The 24,637-nt window shown below is 34.8% G+C and overlaps 1 long non-coding RNA gene and 1 other non-coding gene across 2 annotated transcripts in view; one reads left to right on the top strand and one right to left on the bottom strand.

The window, feature by feature from the left end:
- The window catches only part of LOC117975791 (uncharacterized), a 35,981-nt gene that overhangs the window by 9,677 nt on the left and 1,667 nt on the right, over positions 1-24,637 (top strand). Inside the window, exons 2-3 of the long non-coding RNA XR_004666134.1 lie at positions 22,040-22,093; positions 23,978-24,058. This is a non-coding gene — a long non-coding RNA (uncharacterized LOC117975791). The remainder of the gene's footprint in view (positions 1-22,039; positions 22,094-23,977; positions 24,059-24,637) is intronic.
- On the bottom strand, positions 10,430-10,561 carry LOC112437103 (U11 spliceosomal RNA). The gene has a single exon (XR_003025765.1). It is a non-coding gene; the product is annotated as a U11 spliceosomal RNA (small nuclear RNA).

The raw sequence follows: 24,637 nt of genomic DNA, 5'->3' as shown, positions 1-24,637 counted from the left end.
CCAGCTGCAGCAGGGCGTTAAATCCAGTTGACCCATAGGTTAAGGGAAAGATGCAATGATGACTCCAAGAGTTTTCTATCAATAAAAAAGCAACATTTTTGGGCATAAGTTGCACAGTATATTGAATTGATACACTAGTCAAAAGAAAAATAGACTCCCTAGAGTGTTGCCTTTTGAATTTATAGTTAGCTTGTCAACTGGCAGCAGCAGTAGGTTTTATTGATGAGCTGAGCAGGACTTCCAATGGCTGCTACCTTTGGAAGGTGGGTTACTAAAATAAACATTGCTTTATGGGTGACAATAAATTAGTTAGTCTATAGTTAAATATGGAAAATATAGAGGAAACCCCACAGAAGTTCAACAGGGATAGAGAAAAATTTAAGGCAGCTACTTGTGTGGGTTTTATATAACATGTAACCTTTTAAAATAAAGTGATCTGCATTGGCTCATGTAGACTGTGGGAAGACTTGGCGAGGAACACTTTTGGGTATATTCAAGGCTGTATAAATGACTCCCAATGTGTCATCTGAAAGCTGTTAGGATTGAAAAAGGCACTGGAACCAATTCTTTCTTTTGTCTCCAGGAGGATTCGAACAGCCCACTCTCCTGGACTCAGAGAGAAATCTTTTTCACACCTCTCCCAAAGACACTGGTGCCGGAAGCATGCGCTGGGCCATATGTAAGAAGCAGCTACTGCAAAGGCAGCTTTGCCAGTGTATTCCCACTGGCCCTTAAAGGGCAGGGGAAATGTCACCCTTATACCTGCTCACACTTTGCAGATTCTCCTGTTTATCATGCCACACTTGGGTACCATATTCACAGAGGTTAAGGAAGTTTTATGAAGCAAAACCTCATTGCTACATAGGGAATGCTGTCCCTGAATTTGAATTTCTAAATACAGGATCTTAAATGGGATAAGATTACTCTAAAGCTCAAATGAAATAATACAAATATTTCAAAACTTGTAAAGTGCTAAATATAAGCTATTATGTAGCTGATATAACAACTCAGTTTTGAGAAGAAATTAAAGCCACACTGCATTGTAAAAGGAGTCCTATATCTAACCACTAAAAGTCTGCATACTCTAGCTTTATATTATCACCAGCAATTCCCATCATGTAAGAGTCATCAGATTCCAAGACACTGGACTGGTTTTGTGGCCCTTCAAGGACATACAGATTTATAGAATTCTTACATTTCTTACTTTGTATGCCAGCTTGGGGGCTGTATCCCCAGACCGCCAAATTTCATGTAAACCAAAAATATCTAATATGTGAGCCACACGTAGGCAGCCAGATTTGAACTGCACTGCTCTGAGAAGAGGGTTGCAAAAAAGGAGCAAGGGACTATTGGAAAAAACAGGTCCCAAGCCATCAAGTACTTTGAAGAACTATTTCAGAAAATAAAGAAAACAAGCAAATTCAACCCAGAGACTGGTACTTGGGTGTTTGTGCTCCTAGCGGCTCACCCCACTAAGAAGGTGAACAGCTGCATTCCCACCTGCAGGAAACGCTGGGTGGTCTTGAAGCTAGCCTTGTATAGAGCGCTTCACAACAATTAGCTTGGAGGTAACAAAAGTCTGAAGAGATTGGTATTTCATCAATTTTATATGAATAGTCCCATATCAGATGTTACAGGAAATGTAGAAATGTATATATTTCTAGTTTCTTTCTTTAAATGTCAGAGTTTTGTGTTACTTTATAATTTCTTTCCCATTAAGTATACTATAATGCAATTTAGAAAAAAAATTTAAAAACTGAAAGCAAATGCATTGTAAAGGCCTTTGATACATATGAATTTGCTTTTCAGAAAAGTTATATTTTGACCAACTCAGTTTACGATTCATGTTTTTCAATATTGAATATTAGACTTAAAAATGAAAATTTAACAGGTAAAAAATGCTACCTAAATATTTGTTTGTATTTATTTTATTAATGAGTTAAAGATTTTTATGTGTTTACTATTAATTCGTGTTTATTTGCTTATGTATTTGAACTAATTTAAGACTCAGTGAAAAAAATCTGTAATTCTCAGGCTCAGTGACAAGTTGTTGTCAGTAAACTATTATTTAATCCAAACTATTAAAATTAAATCTCACTTATTATCAACAGTAGTGTATAGTATTTATTGAACGCTAACGATGTGGCATACACTCTGGGAAAGACTTTCATATATCACCTTAATTCTCTCCAGTCACTGGCCTACTTCTCAGCTCCTCTCGACAGTAATGCTTATCAGAAGTCCATACTCACTGCCTCCAGTTTGTTACTGCTGCATTTTGCCGTAACCCAAATGAATACAGATTCTGTCTGCCATTTCATTCAGCCGTAGGGACATAATCTCCTGATCAGCAAATCGAAAAATCACTGTATATTTTTAATGTTTCTCCACCCCTCAACAGGCATTCACAAAGTTGAACAGTTGTGAAAAAGGACTTAAAAGGCTGCGCTGCTCTCTTGTCTTCTATGACTGTAATTTCCTGGTTTACCTGCTCCCTTCCTGGTGGCTTTTCTACTGTATTTTCCTGGGCTGCACCTCATCCTGTCATGCAGTCAAGCTGGGAATCCCAGAGATCAGTCTTGGATCCTCTTCTTGCCTTCTACATCTTCCTTCCAGGGGATTCTCATCACAGAATGCAAGCCCTATAAGGGCAAGAATTTTTAGCTGTATTTTTTGCAGTGTTGTATTCCTAGCACCTAGAACAGTACCTGGTTCATATTAGGTGCTCAATAAATATTTGTTGAACAAATGAATGAGTGACTCCAGCCTCAAAGTATATGTATCATCTATATACTGATGGCTTTTTTTTTTTTTTTTTTGAGATGGAGTCTTGCTCTGTCACCCAGGCTGGAGTGCAGTGGTGCATCAGCTCACTGCAACCTCCACCTCCAGGGTTTAAGCAATTCTTCTGCCTCAGCCTCCCGAGTAGCTGGGACTACAAGTGCGCACCATCACGCCCGGTTAATTTTTGTATTTTTAGTAGAGACGGGGTTTCATTGTATTGGCCAGGCTGATCTCGAACTCTTGACCTCATGATCTGCTCACCTCGGCCTCCCAAAGTGCTGGGATTACAGGCGTGAGCCACCTCTCTCAGCCATGTTAATGACTTTCAAATGATAATCAGTTGCTTGACTTCTTCAGCTGTGAACTCTAGACCTGTGTTTCTGTTCACCTATCACACCTCCACAGGGATGGGTAAAAAGTGTCTCCAGCTTATCATGTCTGAAGCACAACTGTAAATAACTCTTACTTTTTTGTGTTCTAGTCTTTCTCACCATATGACATAGTTACTCAAGTGAAAAACCTAGGATTTTGCCTTCGTTTCCTAGCTCCCAAATTTAGTCCATTGGAAAGTCCCTTTAGTACTATTCCCAATATATCTCAAATCTTTTCACATTTCACCATCTTGGCTGCTACCACCTTTGGTGAAGCCACCCTCATCTCTCATCTGGACTAAAACAGAGTCCTCCCTCCCCATTCGCACACTTATCTCTTCACCCTAATCCACATGGGATCCTGAAGGGGCATCATCTCACTACCCTGCTTAGTATTTTCCAATGGCTCTTTGCTCCTCTGAGAATACAATCTAAGTATCTTACCAAGACCTGTAAGATTTGAATCATCTTTAGTATCAATTCAGAATGTGAACTGGATAACAGAGTATGGCAATGTCTACAAGACTGGAACTTGTTTTTGTTTGTTTGTTTGTTTGTTTGTTTTGAGACGGAGTCTCACTCTATAGCCCAGGCTGGAGTGCAATCGCACAATCTTGGCTCACTGCAACCTCTGTCTCCCAGGTTCAAGCGATCCTCCTGCCTCAGCTTCCTGAGTAGCTGGGATTATAGGAGCCGCCACCACGCCCAGCTAATTTTTTTATTTTTAGTAGAGACGGGGTTCTACCATGTTGGTCAGGCTGGTCTTAAACTCCGACCTCAAGTGATCTGCCTGCCTCAGCCTCCCAAAGTACTGGGATTACAGGCGTGAGTCACCACGCCAGGCCACATTTGCTATTTTTTAAATGAAATGAAATGAAATGAAAAATTTTTGATATTGAGTCTCACTCTATCGCCCAGGCTGGAGTGCAATGCACGATTTTGGCTCTCTGCAACCTCCGCCTCCCACGTTCAAGCGATTCTTCTGCCTCGGCCTCCCAAGTAGCTGGGATTACAGGTGCCCACCACCATGCCCAGCTAATTTTTGTATTTTCAGTAGAGATGGGGTTTCACCATGTTGGCCAGGCTGGTCTCGAACTTCTGGGCTCAAGTGATCTGCTGTCCTTGGCCTCCCAAAGCGCTTGGCATGAGCCACCGTGCCTGCAGAAAGTTTGTTATATTTTCAAGTGGAAGGTGGCGATCTCTCTCCAGAATAGCCAGTGACTAACTAACCAGATTTATTAGTTCCAGATTTTATTTCCTGAAAGCTAGTGTTTTACGAGGAGAAGGATGTGGGCAGAGAGCACTACACTGCTATTAGGACAGGTACTGAGTAATACTTATTGTAAATGAATATGTCAGTACTGTAGTACTTAAAGCAAATGCTTGAAGAAAATATTGCATTTAATACTTGAATACTTAGGAAAACTGCAGCATCAGAAATGACCACAGGCTGTTGCTATTTATCCACAATTTGGGGATTAGGTAGCACTTCTTATTATATGATAATTCTTTAAGATTGTCATTTAATTGGAGTGTATTGATTAGTTTATTACACATATTTTATGTATATAATTATGCATATTGAATGTATGCATAAACATACATTTCTCAACTTTGTCCTATTTTGTGATTTTTTTGTTTATTTGTGAAAATAATGAAATTTCCTTATTTTAACGTGCAAGTACTCTAGGAGAAAATAGTGTAGAATACATGATTTTTACTTTTTTCATTGTTGGTAGACTATTTAAAAATATAGTTTAATATTTTCTCCTAAATATTCACAATTTGACATGTATTTTATATACTCTTAACTCACTGAAGAAAATATAGGCATATTATTTTCAAAGGTGTATATATTCACATCCATATGTATCCCTACAGTATATTTTTAAGACAGCTCCAATTAGGAATTTTTAGTTCTACTTCTTACTGTTACCTACTTTGCTTTTAAATGATATACACTTATTCACATTGAAATTGTCAATCTCTTCAAACATTTTTAGCTTATTGTCTCTGGATTTTACGTTTTAATATATTTGTAAAAAATAACTAAAGATTTAAAGAAATTAATCAATTCATTAATCAAGCCTGTCCACTTCACATTTTGTAGAGATAAATTAGCACACTATTTCAGAACTCAGTATCATCTGTTTTTAAATCTCTAATATTAATATTAAAAATAAACATTTTTGTGTTTGATATTTTTTTCCAGCTCTACACAGATATTTAAATGGTTTTAAATAAAAACTTTCTATTTGCTTTTAATTTGAATGTCTTTTCAAATCAATTCCTTAACTTTCTCTCATGTCTGACAATCTTTTAGACTTTTGAAATCTTTGATTAGGAAGTGTATGTTAAAATAGTCTGTCATTAATTCCACATCAACTTATTGGTTTTTATCTTCCACCAACACTAAAAAAATTAAAGGAAATTAAAACTTAACAGTTTAAAAAATAGGAACATCTAACTCCAATGTACACCCTACATTTTTATTTTTTATTTATTTTTATTATTATTTTTTTTAGGGTCTCACACTGCTACCAGGGCTGGAGTGCAATGGCGCGATCTCGGCTCACTGCAACCTCCGCCTCCTGGGTTCAAGCAATTCTCCTGCCTCAGCCTCCTGAATAGCTGGGATTACAGGTGCCCGCCACCGCGTCTGGCTAATTTTTTGTATTTTTTTCTTTTTCTTTTTTTTTTTTTTTTGTAGATGTGGGATTTCACTATGTTGGTTAGGCTGTCTTGAACTCCTGACCTCGTGATCTGCCCGCCTCGGCCTCCCAAAGTGCTGGGATTACAGGGATTACAGATGTGAGCCACTGTGCTCGGCCCGTACACCCTAAATTCCAAAAGCATATTTGACTCTTAGGAAGACTCAAGCTCCATATTAAATGCAATAGAATCTAACTGAGGGTTCTGTAGAGGGCTGATAGGTGGCAGGTTGTGAATGCCACGGCTTTACTGCACTGGCATGAAGTAAAACATTATAAAAAAAATCTATTGTTGATATGAGTTTTAAAATTGTAATCACGTTACCTCCCCTTCTGACCATTTTATACTTAGTTAACAAATATAAATAATATATTAAATATAATAATAGTGATAAATGCAAAAAAAAAAAACAACCATAGCCTTTAACTGGGTGTACTTTACTGGCTTAACACTGCCTAGGAATTTTTCTGTTTTTCCAACTTTATTGAGGCACAACTGACAAATAAAAATTATATATATTTGGCCAGGTTCGGTGTCTCAAGCCTGTAATCCCAGCACTTTGGGAGGCCGAGGTGGGCAGATCACAAGATCAGGAGTTCAAGACCAGCCTGACCAACATGGTGAAACCCCGTCTCTACTAAAAATACAAAAATTAGCGGGCATGGTGGTGCATGCCTGTAATCCTAGCTACTTAGGAGGCTGAGGCAGGAGAGTCGCTGGAAGCCGGGAGGTGGAGGTTGCAGTGAGCCGAGACCGCACCACTGCACTCCAGCCTGGGCGATAGAGAGACTCCTTCTCAAAAAACAAACAAACAAACAAACCCCAAATATATATATATATATATATGTATGTATGTATGTATATATATATATATATATGCACACACACACACACTTAAGGTGAACATGATGTTTTGGTATACAGTATGTGTATGTTGTGAAATGAATACTATAATCAAGCAAATTAACCTATCACCTTACATAGTTGCTTTTTAGTGTGATGAGAATACTTTAGAGCTACTCTCAGGAAATTTCAAGAATTTTTAAATTACTGTACTAAATTGACTTTCCCTCAAAATTTGAAGAAAACTTTAAATTATGAATATGTTTAGCAAACACAAAAGTAAAATGTATTATAGAAAAACAACTGTATTTTCACTATCAAGGTTTATAATGATTTTTTAACTCATAGGAAGAGTAACTATGGAAGAAGTAGATTTAAAAATTATTTTTTGGCCAGGCGAGGTGGCTTATGCCTGTAATCCCAGCATTTTGGGAGGCCGAGGCGAGTGGATCACGAGGTCAAGAGATTGAGATAATCTTGGCCAAGCTGGTGAAACCCAGTCTCTACTAAAAATAAAAATTTTAGCCAGGCTTGGTGGTGTGTGCCTGGTCCCAGCTACTTGGGAGGCTGAGGCAGGAGAATCGTTTGAACCTGGGAGGCAGAGGTTGCAGTGAGCCGAGATCCCGCCACTGCACTCTAGCCTGGCTACAGAGCAAGACTCCATTTCAAAAAAATGTATATTTTTTATGATAATGAACAATTATTTTTACTTTATAAAGGCTATATAAAAAAGTCAAAGACAGCCAGACGCGGTGGCTCACGCCTGTAATCCCAGCACTTTGGGAGGCCGAGGCGGGTGGATCACCTGAGGTCAGGAGTTGGAGACCAGCCTGACCAACATGGAGAAACCCCATCTCTACTGAAAATACAAAATTAGCCAGACGTGGTGGTGCATGCCTGTAATCCCAGCTACTCGGGAGGCTGAGGCAGAAGAATCGCTTGAACCCAGGAGGCAGAAGTTACGGTGAGCCGAGATCGCGTCGTTGCACTCCAGCCTGGGCAACAAGAGCGAAACTCCGTCTAAAAAAAAAAAAAAAAATTCAAAGACACAAAAATTACTAGTATTTGCTTAAATTGAAAGGGTTGGGTGATTAATAAAGTACAGAGTTTATGAAGAAGAATAAAAAATTTTGGAGAAGAAATTATGGAAATAAATATTTGATTGCTTGTCCTTAATTTTCAAAATTTTAATTTAGGTCTATTTTAAATTAGAAAATAGAAAGATCTAAATATAGACATGGAGGCAGAGACCTAGATGCTTGAATTTTAAGTTATGACTGATGTTGACATAGAGTAAAACTTTATTGATTTAAATTTCTCTTAATCTTTCTCTTAAGAGGAATATTGCTCTTTCTTTGTTATCAGAACATTCTAGAGAGATGATGGATGAGTGCTTGTTGTGTGTTAGGACTCATTATTAGCGGTATCTTTTCATACACATGTGTTTCATTTTGTTTTACCAAATCCAAATCCTTCTGTCAGTAGTACCAGCTATCGGTAAAGTGAGACAAATATGTTATTCAGCCCTAGACTCTGGAAGTTAAGTAATTTATTTTTAAGATGATTGATTATTATAGAATCTAAATTTTTGCCCAAATTATGTTTTTATGAAGGTTTTCTCAAAATAAATGTTCTAGGATAAACCTCATAGGAAAGACAAAACTCATGCAAAAGTTATTTTTTCTATGTTGGATATAAAACAATAATTTAAAAATTATGCAATTTCATAGAATAATTTTTCTGATAACATTATTAGACAAAATATTTTCAATATTGATAATGCCTCAATAAGTGTTTCTGAAAAGTTATTATAAAATCTATATGGAGGTATCACAATAGCTCATTGAGTTATGAAGTACTAATACAATTTTTGATATCAAATTCTACTTTTTAAATTACTGACTCTTTCAAAACTTTCTTGATTTCCAGGTCACATCTTCCATTTTCTGTCTATTTGAATTTCTAAGGTTTAATTTATGCCAAGCACTAAGTACTTCGCATGTATTAACTAATTTATAGTTCTGATACTCTGTAAGTTACGTGGTGGTGCATGCCTGTAATCCCCTTTTTATCCTTATCATCCCCTTTTACAGATAAGGATGTTGAAAACAGGTGAATAATTTGCCACGTTTGGGTACCCAGACAGCCTGGTTCCAGCACTGACATTCTTAATTGCTATCCCTTACAACTGCTAGCATCATATTTTCTAGTTTAAAGACGAGGCCAGGCTCATCGCTTATATTAAGGAATGGAGAATTTTATGGCATAATCCACTCAGCAAGTCCTTCTGTCAGTAGTCCTAATAAGTAACAGTTATTAGTATTTACTAAAGTGCCACTGTGTATGAGTCTTAGAGCCAAGTCCTGGAAGGATGCAAAGATAGACTGTCCTTAAAGAAATCTAGACACTTAAAGAGAAGAGAGATGTGCTCACCAATAGAGATATGAGCAAAATATTGTGATAACACAGAGAAAATTAAAAAAAAATAATCTGAGATGGTTAAAGGGAGTGAGGAGAGAAAAAAACAATCATTGTTAAGAGGGTCTGGCCTAAAAATTGAGATAAGATGCATATTTGACATCAATCAGAGTTATTTTTTAAAGCAAGAAAAGTAGAGCAAGCATAAGAAATATATGCATTTATGTTAATTAAATTCTTATTTATCTTCCAAAGGACAAGGGTCAATGAAACTAAAGACAGTTCCTTTCCCTGTCCTTGAATACATTCACATAAATACATAAAGAGAAATAAAAATCACCATTACTTAAGATGAGCCAGGGCATACATCCTTTTAGGTTAATTCACAGGACAGGGACAAGCTCCAAACCATCAGGTAGAGTGGGTGAGGCATTTCTAGTATACAGTCAAGACCTGTCGAGACTCTCCAGCCTGTAGGACACTCAGATGTCAACTTGAAGTGGTAGAAGTTTACTTGAGGTCCAAAGAGCAGAGCATAACTACTTTCTGCTTTGTTAGGGTGTGGAAGGTGGTTTGCTGAAGTAATAAGTCTAGAGGTCGTTAGTCCCATTTCTTCCAGTTTTGTGTATATGATGATAGTAATTAAATTTAAAACTTATTATTAAAAATCCTCTTTGAAGTAGTGTTTCTGGTTTTTTAAAAAATAACTTCAGCATTAGCCTCCAGATAAACAATATAAGTTTTTTTACCTTAATTTTGAGAAAGACTTTTTTTTATAAAGCTTTAAAAAATCACCTATTTACTTTCAGAATGGATTGAGGAAAACTTATTTAAAAAGATGTGTACACAAAAAGGCTTATTTATTTATTTATTTACTTATTTATTTATTTTATGAGTAAGGGCACCAGGACCAACAATCACCAGTGATATGGTTTGGATCTGTGTCGCCGCCCAAATTTCATCTTGAATTGTAATCCCCAATGTTGAAGGTGGAGCCTGCTGGGAGGCATGGGTCATGGGAGTGGATTTCCCCATTGGTGCTGTTCTCATGATAGTGAGTGAGTTCTTATGAGATCCGGTTGTTTAAAAGCATGTAGTACGTCTCCCCTCTCTTGGTCTTGCTCCTGCTCCAGCCGTGTAAGAAGAGCTGCTTCTCCTTTGCCTTCCGCCATGAATGTAAAGTTCCTGAAACCTTCCCAGAAGCTGAACAGAAGCTGCTGTGCTTCTTGTACAGCCTGCAGAACCATGAGCTGATTAAACCTCTTTTCTTATAAATTATGCAGTCTCAGGTATTTATAGCGTGTGAGAATGGACTAATACAACCAGCTATCCACCTGCCAAAAAATTATACTTCCAAAATTCCTTGATGTCAATTCTGCACTAAGAGCAATCAAGTTGCCCTGCATGTATCACTCACAACAGCAGCTTTTTTTTTTTTTCAAAAAACCGTTTAGAATAGAGAAAAAAAATGCTTTTTTTTTTTTTTGGAAGTCGAAAATATATGATTACAGGAGCAAATATATTAACTGTGATTAAACCCACACATAGAAATTCCTGATAGCCAGTAACAAGGTAAACAGAATGGATTTTATAACTCCTATAATCTTGTAAAAGATGTGGATTACTTTTTCAAAGGAAAAAAATTATGTGTAAGGGACATTGAACAAAATATGTAGATGGTTTCCAATGATAGTTTTATATGGTTTGTCCTATATAGACTCTAGATAAAAATCAAGGACATCACATCAAAATTCTAGTACTTGTAAATTATTTGCAATATTTTTTACTTGTCTTTTTTTTGTAAGTAATTTGTAAACCATTTACTTAGTAAATCTGTTATCGTGGGAGGCTTAGTGAATGTGGTCCAAGTTTACAGCTTTCTGGTTTAATTTGCTATGAGGTAGTTCTTAGTCTATCAGACAAACTACTCATACACCCCTCTAAATATTCTATTTTCTTTTGATATGTACCACTTAGAGCTTTTGAAGGGAAACTAGATAGGAGAATGTGTTTATATCACTAATAAAACACGGTTTGCTTGTAAGTTCTGTGTTAGGAATTAAAAATGTCTAGCTCTCAAAGGTTTATTGTAGCAGTATAAAGTGCAGCTGTAGAGACAAAATGCCAAGGTTCAAATGCAAGATTCACCCTCTTTTTAGTTGCAGTACTTTAGTGCCTATGCATCCTCTTCTATAAAATGGAGTTGAAACTAGAGACAACTATAAGTTCTAGGCAATGATTAATGCATATATCACACCTAATCAGCGCCATCTAATTGAGTGCTTTTATTGTCTTAGATGAGATAAGTTTCACATGCTGTTATGACATGAGTCAGACTGAATTCTCTTTGTAGAGAGGAGTTCCCTCCTGTACAGATGTGAGTAAAAGCCCTCAGGGCTTATCTTTTCCTTTAAGAAGTAGCTTGTGAGCTACTCAAATTCCTGAAGATGCATTTGAATAAAGTATAATTACACATCAAAGTACAGGACAGAAATAATTTTACACCCACACTTTCAGGATAAGTCATCTACCTCAGTTGTGCGGGAGCTATAGTTTTGAAATATTTGACTTCAAATTGTATCAAAATTACCAGCTAAACTAGCAAAACTTAGTCATTTAATCCATTTCTAGAAAATTTAAAGAAATCGATGTACTGGATTAGGTAGTTTAATATAGGAAATACCAATTTTAGGTTTGGCAGAGTTGATATCAGAAATGTTTGAGTTAGCTATTTCAGAACCAATGACTTGTGTGTATAAACACACATACATTTTGTATATAGATACACACGCATTGGAATATATATGTGTGTGTGTATATATATGTATATATACACCAATTATATATATGTGTGTGTGTGTGTGCGCGTGCATGTATGTATGGAGATTTATCACATAAATTAACTCACACAGTTATGGAGGCCAAGAATTACCATGATCTGCTGTCTGCAAGCTACAAAGTTGGTGGTGTAATTCATTCTAAGTGTGAAGGTCTGAGAACTGGGGGGCTAATGGTATAAGTCCTGGCCTGAGTCCAAAAGCCCAGGAGCCAGGAACACCGATATCTGAAGGGAGGAGAAGATGGATGTCTCATCTCAAGCAGAGAGAGAAAATTTGTCCTTCCTCCACATTTTCTTCTATTTGAGACCACAGTGGACTGGATGATGCCCACCCACACTGGTGAGAAAGGATCTTTTTTACTCAGTCTGCTGATTTAAATGTTAATCTCTTCTGGAAACACCATCACAAACACATCCAGAAATAATGTTTTACCAGCTGTCTGGGCATCCCTTAGTACAGTTATGTTGATATATAAAATTAACCCTCACAGCTATAACAAGGCAAGAGCTTGTGAAATCTAAAGATTTGAAAAGCCAGGAAAAGGATAATTAAGCCTATTTTATGACCTTTCAGTGGGGCTACTTAAAGCATTTCAGAAATATGGGAGTGGGTCTCACTGTTAACATGGCTTAGGTGAGAAAAGATGCAATACCACTGAACATAGAGTACCTCTATAAATTTCCTAGTATGTCCACTGGAGAACCCCAGTCACTCAGCAGATCCTTCTCTTCTTTCTTTCTGGACTGAACTGCTCACAAAACTCAGGGGCACAATAATTAATTAATAAGCACTGTCTCCGGTAGATTTCTTAATTCTGTCTGATATAATCTCCTTTCTGAAGTTGCCTGCTGTGACACCCATAGTGACCTATATTAAGTTAACAATAAGAAGAAAATCATTATATCTTGGATACCTGTTTATTAAGCATGGATTTTTAATGATTGCCATGTTTTATCTGACTTTGAATCAACCCATTGGACCTAGAACATATTCAAAAGCTATTCCCAGGCACTAAGACCCAAAGGAATTCAGTAAGTATTAACTATTATTTGAGTTTGAGTGAGAGGAACTAAGTAAAATTCTAAATCATCTATTGAAACCTTCTTTGAAGATGATAAATAATTTGATGTTTAAACATCAAGGACTTTGGGTGGATGGCAGCAGGAATAGTGGAGTAAGGAACTTCAAAAATTCACTTCTGCATCAAGGAATAAAAACATTGGCAAAAATGGTCTAAATATCTTTTTTAGAACTCTGGAAATTACCTAAAGACTTGCAACAATCCAAGACACATCTATTAAAGAAAAATGGCTGAATCTGGGTAAGAACAGCAAACTTTGTGGTATTTTAATTTGTCCTAATTCTACCCCTCTTTCTCCAGCTCTGCACTAGCCTTGCGAACCAGCAGCCCCACAATCACAATGAAAACAAGGCAGTTAGCAGTCACCAGAAGGGTCACAATGGGTTGATGCCTTTTCAACGCTCTATTCTCAGAGAATTGTCATTTATCTTGTAGTTCTCTGAAACTCTTCACTTGCGGGAAGGGTTTGTCTATATGTGAAGCAACTCAGAAATCACTCTGAACAAATCACTTTTCCCCTGGGAGAAAACTATCAGTTGCAATTATTTGATATCACCTCTGTCTGAGGCAGCAATAACAGTTGGAGCAAACAAGAAGCTTGCCAAAGAAACAGCTAGAGATGAGATGTCTGTAGGGCACTTTGAAAAGCTTCTACTAATTCCTGGGAATCAAGGAGTCCACAGGGCTACGTACATGCCCAGGAAACACCTAAAAAGGCCCTAACCTCTCATCTCTGGCTGACCCTGAGGCTCTGTTAAAACAGAAAGTGAAGGCTAAAGCAGAGTTGAAAACTGACCAGCTGAACAGTTAAGGGATGACCCAACATGTACACAGAGCAAAGGCTGGACGACCTATTGCTTTCAGGAATTTAAGGAAATCTCTGTCCAATCATTAGCCAACCACTAAGCTAACTAATCACGGAAACAACAGAGAATACAAATTTTAAAGGATCAGATTTAGTTCTGGAAAGTCACTGAAAAAATATATTGGAACAGCAGCAGCAAGAATAATAAACCATGGGATAGAGAATCTGATTTACAGAGCTGTCACATTATATTATTGCAGATGTCTAGGTTTCAAGAAAATAACTGTGAGGCATGTGAAGAAACAAGAGTATGATTCATGCACAAGAATAAAAGCAGTCAATAGAACCTGCCAATGAGGAAATACAGATGTTGGATTTACTATGCAAATACTTTAAATTAGCAATTTGAAATACGTTCAAAGAACAAAAGGAAAGTATACATAAAGAACTAAAAAAAGTATTAGAATGGTATCTTATCAAACAGATAATATCAATATAAAGATAGAAATTATAAAAAGACAGACATTTTAGAATTAAAAATTAAATTGAAATGAGAAATTCACTAAAGGGCTTAGTAGCAGATTCGAGATGGCAAAAATAAAATTTAGTGAACTTGAAGATAGGTCAATTGAGATTATCCAAATCCAAGAACAAAAGACGGAAGAAAATAAACAAAAATCTCAAGAGACCCAAGGGATAGAACCAAGCGTACTAACATGCTCATAATAGGAGTTCCAGAAGCAGAGGAGAGACAGAAAGGGGCAAAAAGAATACTTGAAAAAATAATGGCCAAAAATGTCCTAAGTTTCATGAAAAACAACAATCTGTGTACCCATGAAGCTCAATGAATTCCATTTAGGATAAACTCAAGAAGATCCACACCTAGATACAACATAATCAACTTCAAAAGCTAAATAAAGAATTTTGAAAGCAGAAAATTAAAGTGACTTTTTATGTCCACAGGATCCTCTTGTTATTACCTTTATGTGTAAGTTACCTCTTGTAACAGACAATTTCTCAACAGAAATCACACAAGTCAGGAAAGAGTGAGATGACTGACTCAAGGTGCTGAAAGAATAATACTGTCAAATGAGAAATCTATATCCACCAAAGCTACCCTTCAAAAATGAAGGGAAAATTAACATATTCTAAGATGAATAAAAACTGAGAAAACACATTGCTAGCTGACTTGCCCTAAAATAAATAATAAAGGAAGACATTTAGGCTGAAATGAAACGAGATAGTAACCTGACTCTGCAAGAATAAAGGGCACCAGTAAATATAACTGCATAGATAAATGTAAATGACAGTATTAACGTAGTTTTAAATTTGTAGCTCATTTTTAATTCTACCTAATTTACAAAGAAAACTACATGAAACAATAATTATAAATCTGTGTTGACGGGCATATAGTGTTTGAAGGTTAAATTATATGACAATAGCACAAAGGAGCAGGGAGTGAATGGAACTACATAGAGCAATTTTTTGTGTACTATTAAAATTAACTTGGTATCAATAAGAAATAGATTGTTATAAGTGAATATGTTAATTGTAAATTCCAGGACAGCCACTAAGAAAATAAATGTAAAAAATATAGTAAAAGAAATGACATTGGATTTAAATGGTACACTAGAAAATATCTATTGACACAAAAAATATTCTTGTAATAGAGAAATAGAGTAACAGAGAAATGAAAAAAGACATGACATGTAGACATAAGACATAAACAAATAGTAAAATGCCATATGTAATAATAAAATATGGGCAATTACATTAAATATAAGTCAATTCAATTCTCAAATCACAAGGCAGAGATTGGCAAACCAAGAAAAAAATTTGCATTTCTAATGGCATCAAAAGGAATGAAATGCTTAGTAACAGATTTAAGAAAAGTGCAAAACATACACTTAAAAAAATAAGAAGCCTTAAAAAAATTTACACCCATCTTTTATGAACTATTCCAAAAATAGAAGAAGAGGGAACACTTTCCAATTCTTCTATGTGGCCAGTGTTCCTCTGACACCAAAATCAGACAGGAATATCACAAGGAAAGAAAATTACAGACCAATATTCCTTATTAATATAAACACAAAAGTAGTCAGTAAAATAGTAACAAACCTAATCCAATTGTCAATATAGAAAATTATATTATCTGTGAATACATCAAAGACCTAATAAATGTGAATAAATTAAAGACCTAAAAAATGGAAAGACGTTCTGTGCTAATAGATTTGAATATAATGTTATTAAGATGGCAATACTCTGTAAACTATTCTATGGATTTAATGCAATCTGTATCAAAACTATCAAATGAGAGCTGACTTTTTCCAGGAAATAGAAAGCTAATCCTAAAATTTAAACAGTAGAATATTATTCAGTTGTGAAAAGAAGTGAAGCTTTGATACATTCTACAAGACAGACGAACATTGACAACATTATGCTAAGTGAAAGAAGTCAGACATCAAGGCCATGTATGGTATGATTGCATTTATATGAAATGTTGAAAATAGACAAATCCTGTTAGTGGTTGACAGGTATTGGGAGAATAAAGCATGAGAAGTGACTTCTAATCGGTAAACGGTTTCTTTTTGGGTGACAAAAATGACCGGAATTAGATAGTGATTGTGATTGCATAACTTTGTACATATACCTATTAATTTTAAAGAGTAAATTTTATGGTTTATGAATTATAATTAAATGAGTGAATGAGTTGAATCACTAAAAAATTTCCACCAACCTTTGACTGGAGCTTCCCTGCCATTTCATATCTGTTTTCTGACAGCTAATAATCAATGATAAAATATAATTGTTTGAGTCACAGGTGATTACAAATGACAGTATATGTTAAGTCTGCTATGTGCTAGATTAAATATTGTATTTATTTTCATTGGGAATTGACATGATACAATTCTAAGAAGAATGTCTTGTGCTTAATTAGTATTTTTTAAAATCACTGAATTGTTAAAAACTTTTAAAGCTTTTATTATTAAGTTTTGTGAAAATATTTTTTTGGTAACTATTTTATTCATTAGCCCAATTATTCCCAGTAAGGGCATCTTCAGGGCGGACTCTAAACCCAATAATACAAAACAAAACAAAATGAAATTTCTGTATAAAACAATACTCACCTCATTAGTAAACTCTGAGCTAAATTCAAATGTAGTCATTCTGATAGATTAAGTTCATATTTTGACAATCATGATTCATTGTCCTTTTACAGCAATTAGGGGGTAGCCATGAACTATTTCACGTCATCAGGGAACTCAATTATTGGGGCCAATTATTTGCCAAATGTTAGTGACTTTTCTGTGTGTTTGCATAAGGAAGTATCATGTCGTATTTAGAATTGAAATGCTTTTTCCTAGTCAAATGATAGTGTTGTACAGTAGTCATTTACGGACTTTTTGGTAGATTAATGTGGAAAACAGCAATATAATACATCTATACAACAACACATTTCTAGATGAAGCAAGCACTTCTGTTGATTTTTCTGAATAGTAGCTTGTATTAGAACTGGTGAACCAAATGAAATGTTCCCTTGATCTGGATATTTTCTAACAATGCCAAATTAAACAAATTCAAGTGAATTTTTTTAATCTGTACTTCTAATCAAGGCAAAGTTTTTAACCTACAAACCTGAATATTTTCCTCTGTGAATTCGTTTTATGTTTACCTTTGTTTACTTACAGAGTGACCTGTTGGTGGATATAATAGATATTCATAACTATAGAGAATATTAATACTAATTAATCAGAAATAGTATATTTATTATTGTGGCTGAATGTATGCTTAATATAATTTAAATAGTAATAATATGTCAAACAGTTGTTGAAGTCTTTTTCAAAGTGTTTTGCATGTGTTGATGTCTTAAAGGTGAGTAACTAAGTTGCAGAGAGGATAAGTAAGTTGCCTGATGTCATCCAGACCACCAGCTAGTAAGCACTTGAGCTGAAATTAAAATTTCAGTAGTTTGACTTCAGAGGCTATTCTCTTAACTATTTTGCAATGCTGTTTCTCAATTAAAAAAAAGTTGGATAGATTATTATGTACTAGTTACTTTGGTGAAGGAATAGGGGAAATATTAGGCTGAAAGGGTTATTAAAGATGAAAGTTCTGTGATTATTTGTGAATTTCCATAGTTATCAGCCCTTAGTGTGACAGCCATTCCCTACCTCCAGTAATAGGACTTGAATATATAGAAGTCATATCTGATATGTCAGGCATTTGGTCAACCACAAACTCAAATATTAGCAGACATAATCTGGTATGAGTATTAGTAAGAACAGATTTTCCACTGCTTTACAAATTATTCCACCCAAGCACCTCAATCAAGAGAGCAGAATGAACCAGCACTTCATGAAGACTTAGGGAAGGGCTATGCTACTGTGCTTTCAAACGGAAAGTTTTATCTTAACAAATATATGTGATTAATTCTTTTGCAAAATGGATTTAATTCCAAAAGCTCTATTGTTTTAATACAAAAGTAGGTTTTACCATATTTTGCAATAATTTGACATTCTAGAAATATGAGCTATGTTGACTCTAGATATATAAATTGTAGCTTAAGAAACACAGGATTCCACTCCACACCCATTAGGTTGACTAATATCAAAGAAGCACACAGAACGGAACTAGTCACCAGAGCTGTTGACACTGTGGAGAAATTGGGACCTGTGTGCACTATTGCTGGGATACAAAATGGTGCATCAAACTGTGGAAAACAAATGATGTTTCCTCAAACAATTAAAAATAGAATTACTACATAGTCCAGCAATTCTGCTTCTGAATATATACCTAAAATAATTGAAAGAAGGGTCTCAAAAAGATTATTGTACACCCATGTTCATTGCAGCATTATTTGAAATAGCCAAAGGGTGGAAGCAACCAAATAGTCACTGATGGATTAATGGGTAAATAAAGTGTGATATATACAGATAATCAAATACTATTCAGCCTTTAAAAAAAGTAAATTCTGACACACCCTACAACATGCCTGAACTTTGATGATGTTATGCTAAGTGAAATAAGCCAGTTACCAAAGGACTAATATTGTATTATTCCACTTACATGAAATACCTAGTTAAATTCATAGAGATAGTCTTATGGTGGTTGTCAGGTACATGAGGAAGAGGTAATGGGAGGTTATTGTTTAATGAGTATAGAGTTTCAGTTTTTTAGGAGAAAGAGTTGCCAAGATGGATGGTGATGATAGTTGTGTAAGAATGTGAATTTACTTAATACACTAAACTGCACACTTAAAAATGGTTAAAATGGTAAACTTTTTATTGTACGTATTTTACCACAAGAAATAAAATGCAAGTTAAAAAAAAGGAAATGTAGGATTATGTGATAAGTATCATCTCCTGTACAGAATATGCTTTATTTCACTGCTACCTCCATGATCCAAGCTACCTGGATCAATATCTTACTGCCTTACTTTTATAGTCTTGTACTTTAGGGTGACCATATATTTGTCATTCATACTGGGGCACTTTTGAGAGTGAAAGGGTATACTCCAAGACAACTGGTATAAACTTGATTGTGCTGATCTCAACAGAGAAGCCATAGTGGTCTTTGAAAAATATCACATCGTATTCTACTGAAAACCCCCATCACCCCCCTATTTTCCCAAGTGACTAATGACTGCCATATTGGACAGTGCTGATCTAGATAATTTAGATACCTGAGCTTTCTATTTTTCCTCAAACATTGGGCTATTTTGCCCCCTTTAGAAGGTTTAATAGCTTTCATAGTTTATAGCTAATACGTGAGCTCTATGAGAGCAGGGAACGTACTGTTTATTCACTGCTACATCCCAGGCACTTAGTCCAGTGACCGGGATGAGGCAAGGACTTCATATTTGCAGTATTCAAGTAAACTATGATTTTTGCTGTAAGACCAGAAAAATGTTTAGAAATTCAACAAATAGTTTGAGAAATTATATTCTGGAATGATATTTTTTATTTCCATTTTATCTGATAAATATTGTGATAGGTAATGTAGAAATGTTTGAACCCAAAGATAAACAAGTAGACATTAGTGTATCAAGATTATGTCAATGTAACTGATGCATCCTGTTGGAAAAATGAACAAAATTTTTGAACTTTGTCTTTTCTTATCCACTACTAAGTTGTTAATTTTGTGCTAATTTGTTTTATGAACCAGAGCTATCCATTATATTGCCTTTTACTTGAAATATGTCTATCAACTGTATCATATTTTACCATTCACCACCCGTTGTTACTTTCAATTTTGGGGAGGTAGGTGAAGTGAGAAAGGAGAATATTGATGGCATTCAGGGCTCACAAACATGTACAAAGAAATGCTTTGTGAAATCATGCTCCTTTTCTTCATCTTTATTCAACTGGGCTCATGTGAGGAATGTTTAAAGCTTTGTGTGTGTGTGTTTGTGTGTGTGTGCGCGCGTGCACATGCATGTGCGTAGAAGAGGGAAAGAGAGAGAGAAAAATGCATGACAGTGCTTACCTATGAAAGTTAGAACATGACAGTATGGCACAGAAACTTCTAACATTCTGACTATATTATATCATAAGCAAATCATGAGTCGTGTCTGTATTTTGTTTATTTCTGCATACTTCACAGTGCCAAGCCCTCAGTAGTCTCTGAGAAAATTTATTCTAAAAAATAATGCATTCCCAGTTAGCATTTGTTATCAACCAGCAGCAACCAAAATTACATTTTGATAACAATATGTGGATATTGCCCAAACAAGCAGATTTATTGGATGAGCATTACTACAACCATAGAGCATTTTAATAGCTTAAGATTTTATGTATGCAATGTAAATATCTTCTTGATACATTGAATATTATGACAAAAAGTTTTATTACTTCAGAACAGATGAATAATGATGCAAGGATGAATTTTGAAGAACATTCTTGCTAGATGGATAGACAAAGTGTTCAAAAGCATTTGAGAAAAGAATTTACTAAACATTATCTGCATGTGACCTCAAGCAATTTGTGATGAAACGTGTATGTGTGCACATGTGTGTATGTGTAGGAAATAAACTCAAATAGCAAAGATATATATATATTTATATTTTATATGTATTTATATATGTAAATTGATATATTATTTATATATATTTGTATATTTTTATATATTATATATTTATATATATTATATATATTATATATTTATATATTATATATATTATATATTTATATATATTTTATATATTATATATATTATATATTTATATATATTTTATATATCTATTTTATATTTTTAAATATATTTATATATTTTATATACAAATTTATATATTATGTGTATATATATTTATGTTATATATATTTATATATATTTATGTATATAAAATATAGATATATTTTAATTCATTGCATTAAATTCATAGTTAGCTCATAGGCACAGAGAATTTAGTCTCTTTCTTCTCTGTCTTTTTCTTCTTTTATAATTTGTTTTACCATAAAGAGATCAGAGAAGCCTGTTATGGTACCGTGGCAGGAGAACAGGAGATCTCAGGAGAAATGCAATAATTAAACCACTTTGCCTGGCAAGTAACCCGTTGGAAGGTAATGGTTCTGGAGAATAAGTTGGTAGGAGCACTTAATTATGGCAGCCTTTAATTCAATGTGAGCTGCCTGAACACTAAGAGTTTGATCAGTATGTGTTAATCTAGTTAAAATAAGCACTTTTTTCCTCAAAGTAAACTGGGTACCTAAATGTATGCATCTCAAAAATCTGACTTATAGTAACTCCATATTTTAGAGATAAAGATTTAGGTAGGGTTGCATTTAAAACAAACCACTTGCCATTATCTGCAAAAATGTGATTATTCTAACTTAAGGATTTAGTCTTACCCAAGTTTTTTCTTTTTATATACACATGTACTCACACATATATGTAGTGAATGATGATGACATGTAATGAAATAATACTGTATTTTCAAAGCCACCTACCTTTTAACCCACTCAAAACAGTGCCTGTGCATGTTGATTATGTGGCAGTTGAGACCAGCTGCCCTATTGCTTCTTTTCTATTGAAGTTGCGTTCTAGAAATGACAGAAGCCTTAACCTTTATTTAGCGGGAAAAGCCATTAATCTGTCTTCAGACTTTCCCCTACCTCCCACAGAAAAAACAATTTGCTCTTCAAAAGTTTGTTTGGAAATGAAACCGAATTCTGTGTTTCCTCTACAGATGGTTGACCTCTTTCAGCTGGTGACTGCATTACTCATTTAAACAATTATACAGGTCAGTATAGTGTAATCTAAATTATTTAGTCTCTTAGTGTTTTTCAGACACTACTGACAGTTGGAGAGCCTCCAGCTGCTGGTGGTACCTGGATTTGAACTCCACACAATGATAACAGAATTTGAGTCTGAATTCAAGAGCCCATCCATTGACAGTGCCTACTAACTCGCTTGACAAGCTTGCACACTGGTCCCAAGGGAGTTATAACTTAAGTATCAATATGTCAACACATAAAGATTTTCAGAAGAAAAGTTTAAAATATGTGTGATTTTAAAACAATCATTACTACCTGGTTGAACTTTCTTCTGAAGCCTAACCTTGAAATACCTTTCTTTTTTGTTTGTCCCCCACAGGGAACAACTCTAATCTACCAAACAGATTAGCAAAATATTATGATAATCTTTTCCATCTTAATTTGTACTGGAGACTGAATGTGCCCCAGTATCAACCTTAATTACTGTATAACATTTCAGCAGTGTAGTTCATGAAAATGTCAGGGAGTTAGCTAAAGGGGACTTGGGGTCTTGGAAATATCAGCGGGGGACTAGTAAGAGAATGTGTGCTCCACAGGACAGTGGAGATTCACAAACACAAAATTTAGGACGGAGATGGAAATGAAACCTAGGGCTAAGGTGTTAACACCAAGCAAATCCAATAAAGTTTGAGTTTCTCAAGGTAGAGAGAAGGCACAATGCAATACAGTCTGGTGGTCTTTCTAACACCTTTAAATAATTTTAAAATTAGTAAAATTTAGGTTCCAGCAGTTAACACAACAGCTTGTAAAATGACTCTTTATAATGAGGGATCTAGTATGTTCAAGTTAATATATCAGTTTGAATTAATGAATTTTTAATTCAGATTCCTTTTGCAGCTTGAATTCAGACTAATTACAGGTTTTAAATTGTCACTAGTCGGAGCTCAGCCAAGGCATATTTCCTCTCTTCTTTACTTGCACCCTGAGAATTCATGAATCAATTTTTTTCTGGGTCATGACTTTGCCCCACCAGGAGCAGATAAAACCCTTTAGTGAGAAGAAAATGCAATGGCAGGGATCCCAGTCAGTCAGAATTTGTACGCAAAATGCAAGGAGGTAAAAATGACAGAGGAAATTTCCCAGCTATGAGGAAAAAATGCTTAAAAATCATGTATATAATCGAAACAGTAATGAATTTAGTAAATACTTTTAAGCACAGCAGTATCCACTTTTATCCTTGTAATTTAAGATTATTGGATATTTTAGGAGAGGGACTGCCTTTTGCAAACCTTATTTTTAAACAGCAGAGGTCACCTTAGTACAAACCTCTTCGGGGGGGAAATGCTTTCTGTTCAGTGGTGATAAATGAAGTACTTTTAAACGATCAGTAACCCTTCTCTTATTTCATTGAAACCCAAAAATCAAACTCACATGGTTAGTTGGGAATTTAAAAAAGTTGAGCAAAATGAAATTGTTTTAAAGTTCAATTACTTTTTATTTATATCCATTTTAAAATGATTCTTTTCCAAAAGGAGAATTACATGAAATAATTTAAGTCATCATAGGGTCCGATATATTTCCAACTTGGTTAACAATATTCCATTTTGTGTTTACTATTAAACATATCCAGTAAATCATTCTGGCTCAACCACTATGGCTTATTTTTAAAGCTAATTGTATCTGTCAAATATACCTCTTAGGAAGGAATGGCTAATAAATAGCTCACTAAATGTAAAATCTTCCAAAAGGCAAAAAGTAAAAAGTTATTAAATAAAACTTCATTTAATAAAACATAGATCTGTTTAGATAAAGTGATAATATTCTCATGCTTTGTTTTGTGACTTTCGTAGCTATAAGCTATAGTTCACCTAATAATGTGTGATAAGCTAGTTTAGGCATTTGCTTTTCAGATGTTTGAAGACCAGAAGATGTGAAGTGGAATGTTTCTGTTTTACAAGACTTGATGTGAAAATATTCTTTTTTTAGTAGTGGTAAGTTCATTAGAATACACCTTTAATTAATAATTATATCTGGTTACATTATATGATCTTTATTGAATTCATATTTTAAGTAAATTGACCTATAAGATATAATCAATTTTTGATAAGTAGTTCAAATAATCCTTTTATTGAATATGCCAATATGTCATTTTCATGTTATAATGAACAACAATAACTATTCTGACAATAGGAATAAGATTTATTAATACTCCCTCCTTCCTCTGCCTTTTCCTTCTCTCCCACCAGATGACAAAGTTGCGTAACTTTCACACTGACTGCTGGGACAATTGCCCTCTTACAGGGAATGGGAGGGAAATTCAAAGAAATAAAAATTCCCAGGAAATTCTTAAATGCTATTTTAGATTTTAATCACTTTATTAGATTTCTTGCTTGAGTGATTTGCGCAGAAAACATTTTATCTATTTTGTTTTCCTCTGATTACCGAACTGTGTTGGACACAAAAGTCTACTTGGAACTAGCTTACAGTTTAAAGACAGGTTTAATAACAGGTGAACACTGGAAAATATGCAAACAAAATGGCAGACATGAATGACTTCATTTAAAGCATAA

The sequence above is a fragment of the Pan paniscus genome, chromosome 15 (assembly GCF_029289425.2).
Source record: "Pan paniscus chromosome 15, NHGRI_mPanPan1-v2.0_pri, whole genome shotgun sequence".
Taxonomy (NCBI): Eukaryota; Metazoa; Chordata; class Mammalia; order Primates; family Hominidae; genus Pan; species Pan paniscus.
This window is presented reverse-complemented; position numbering and strand designations above follow the sequence as displayed.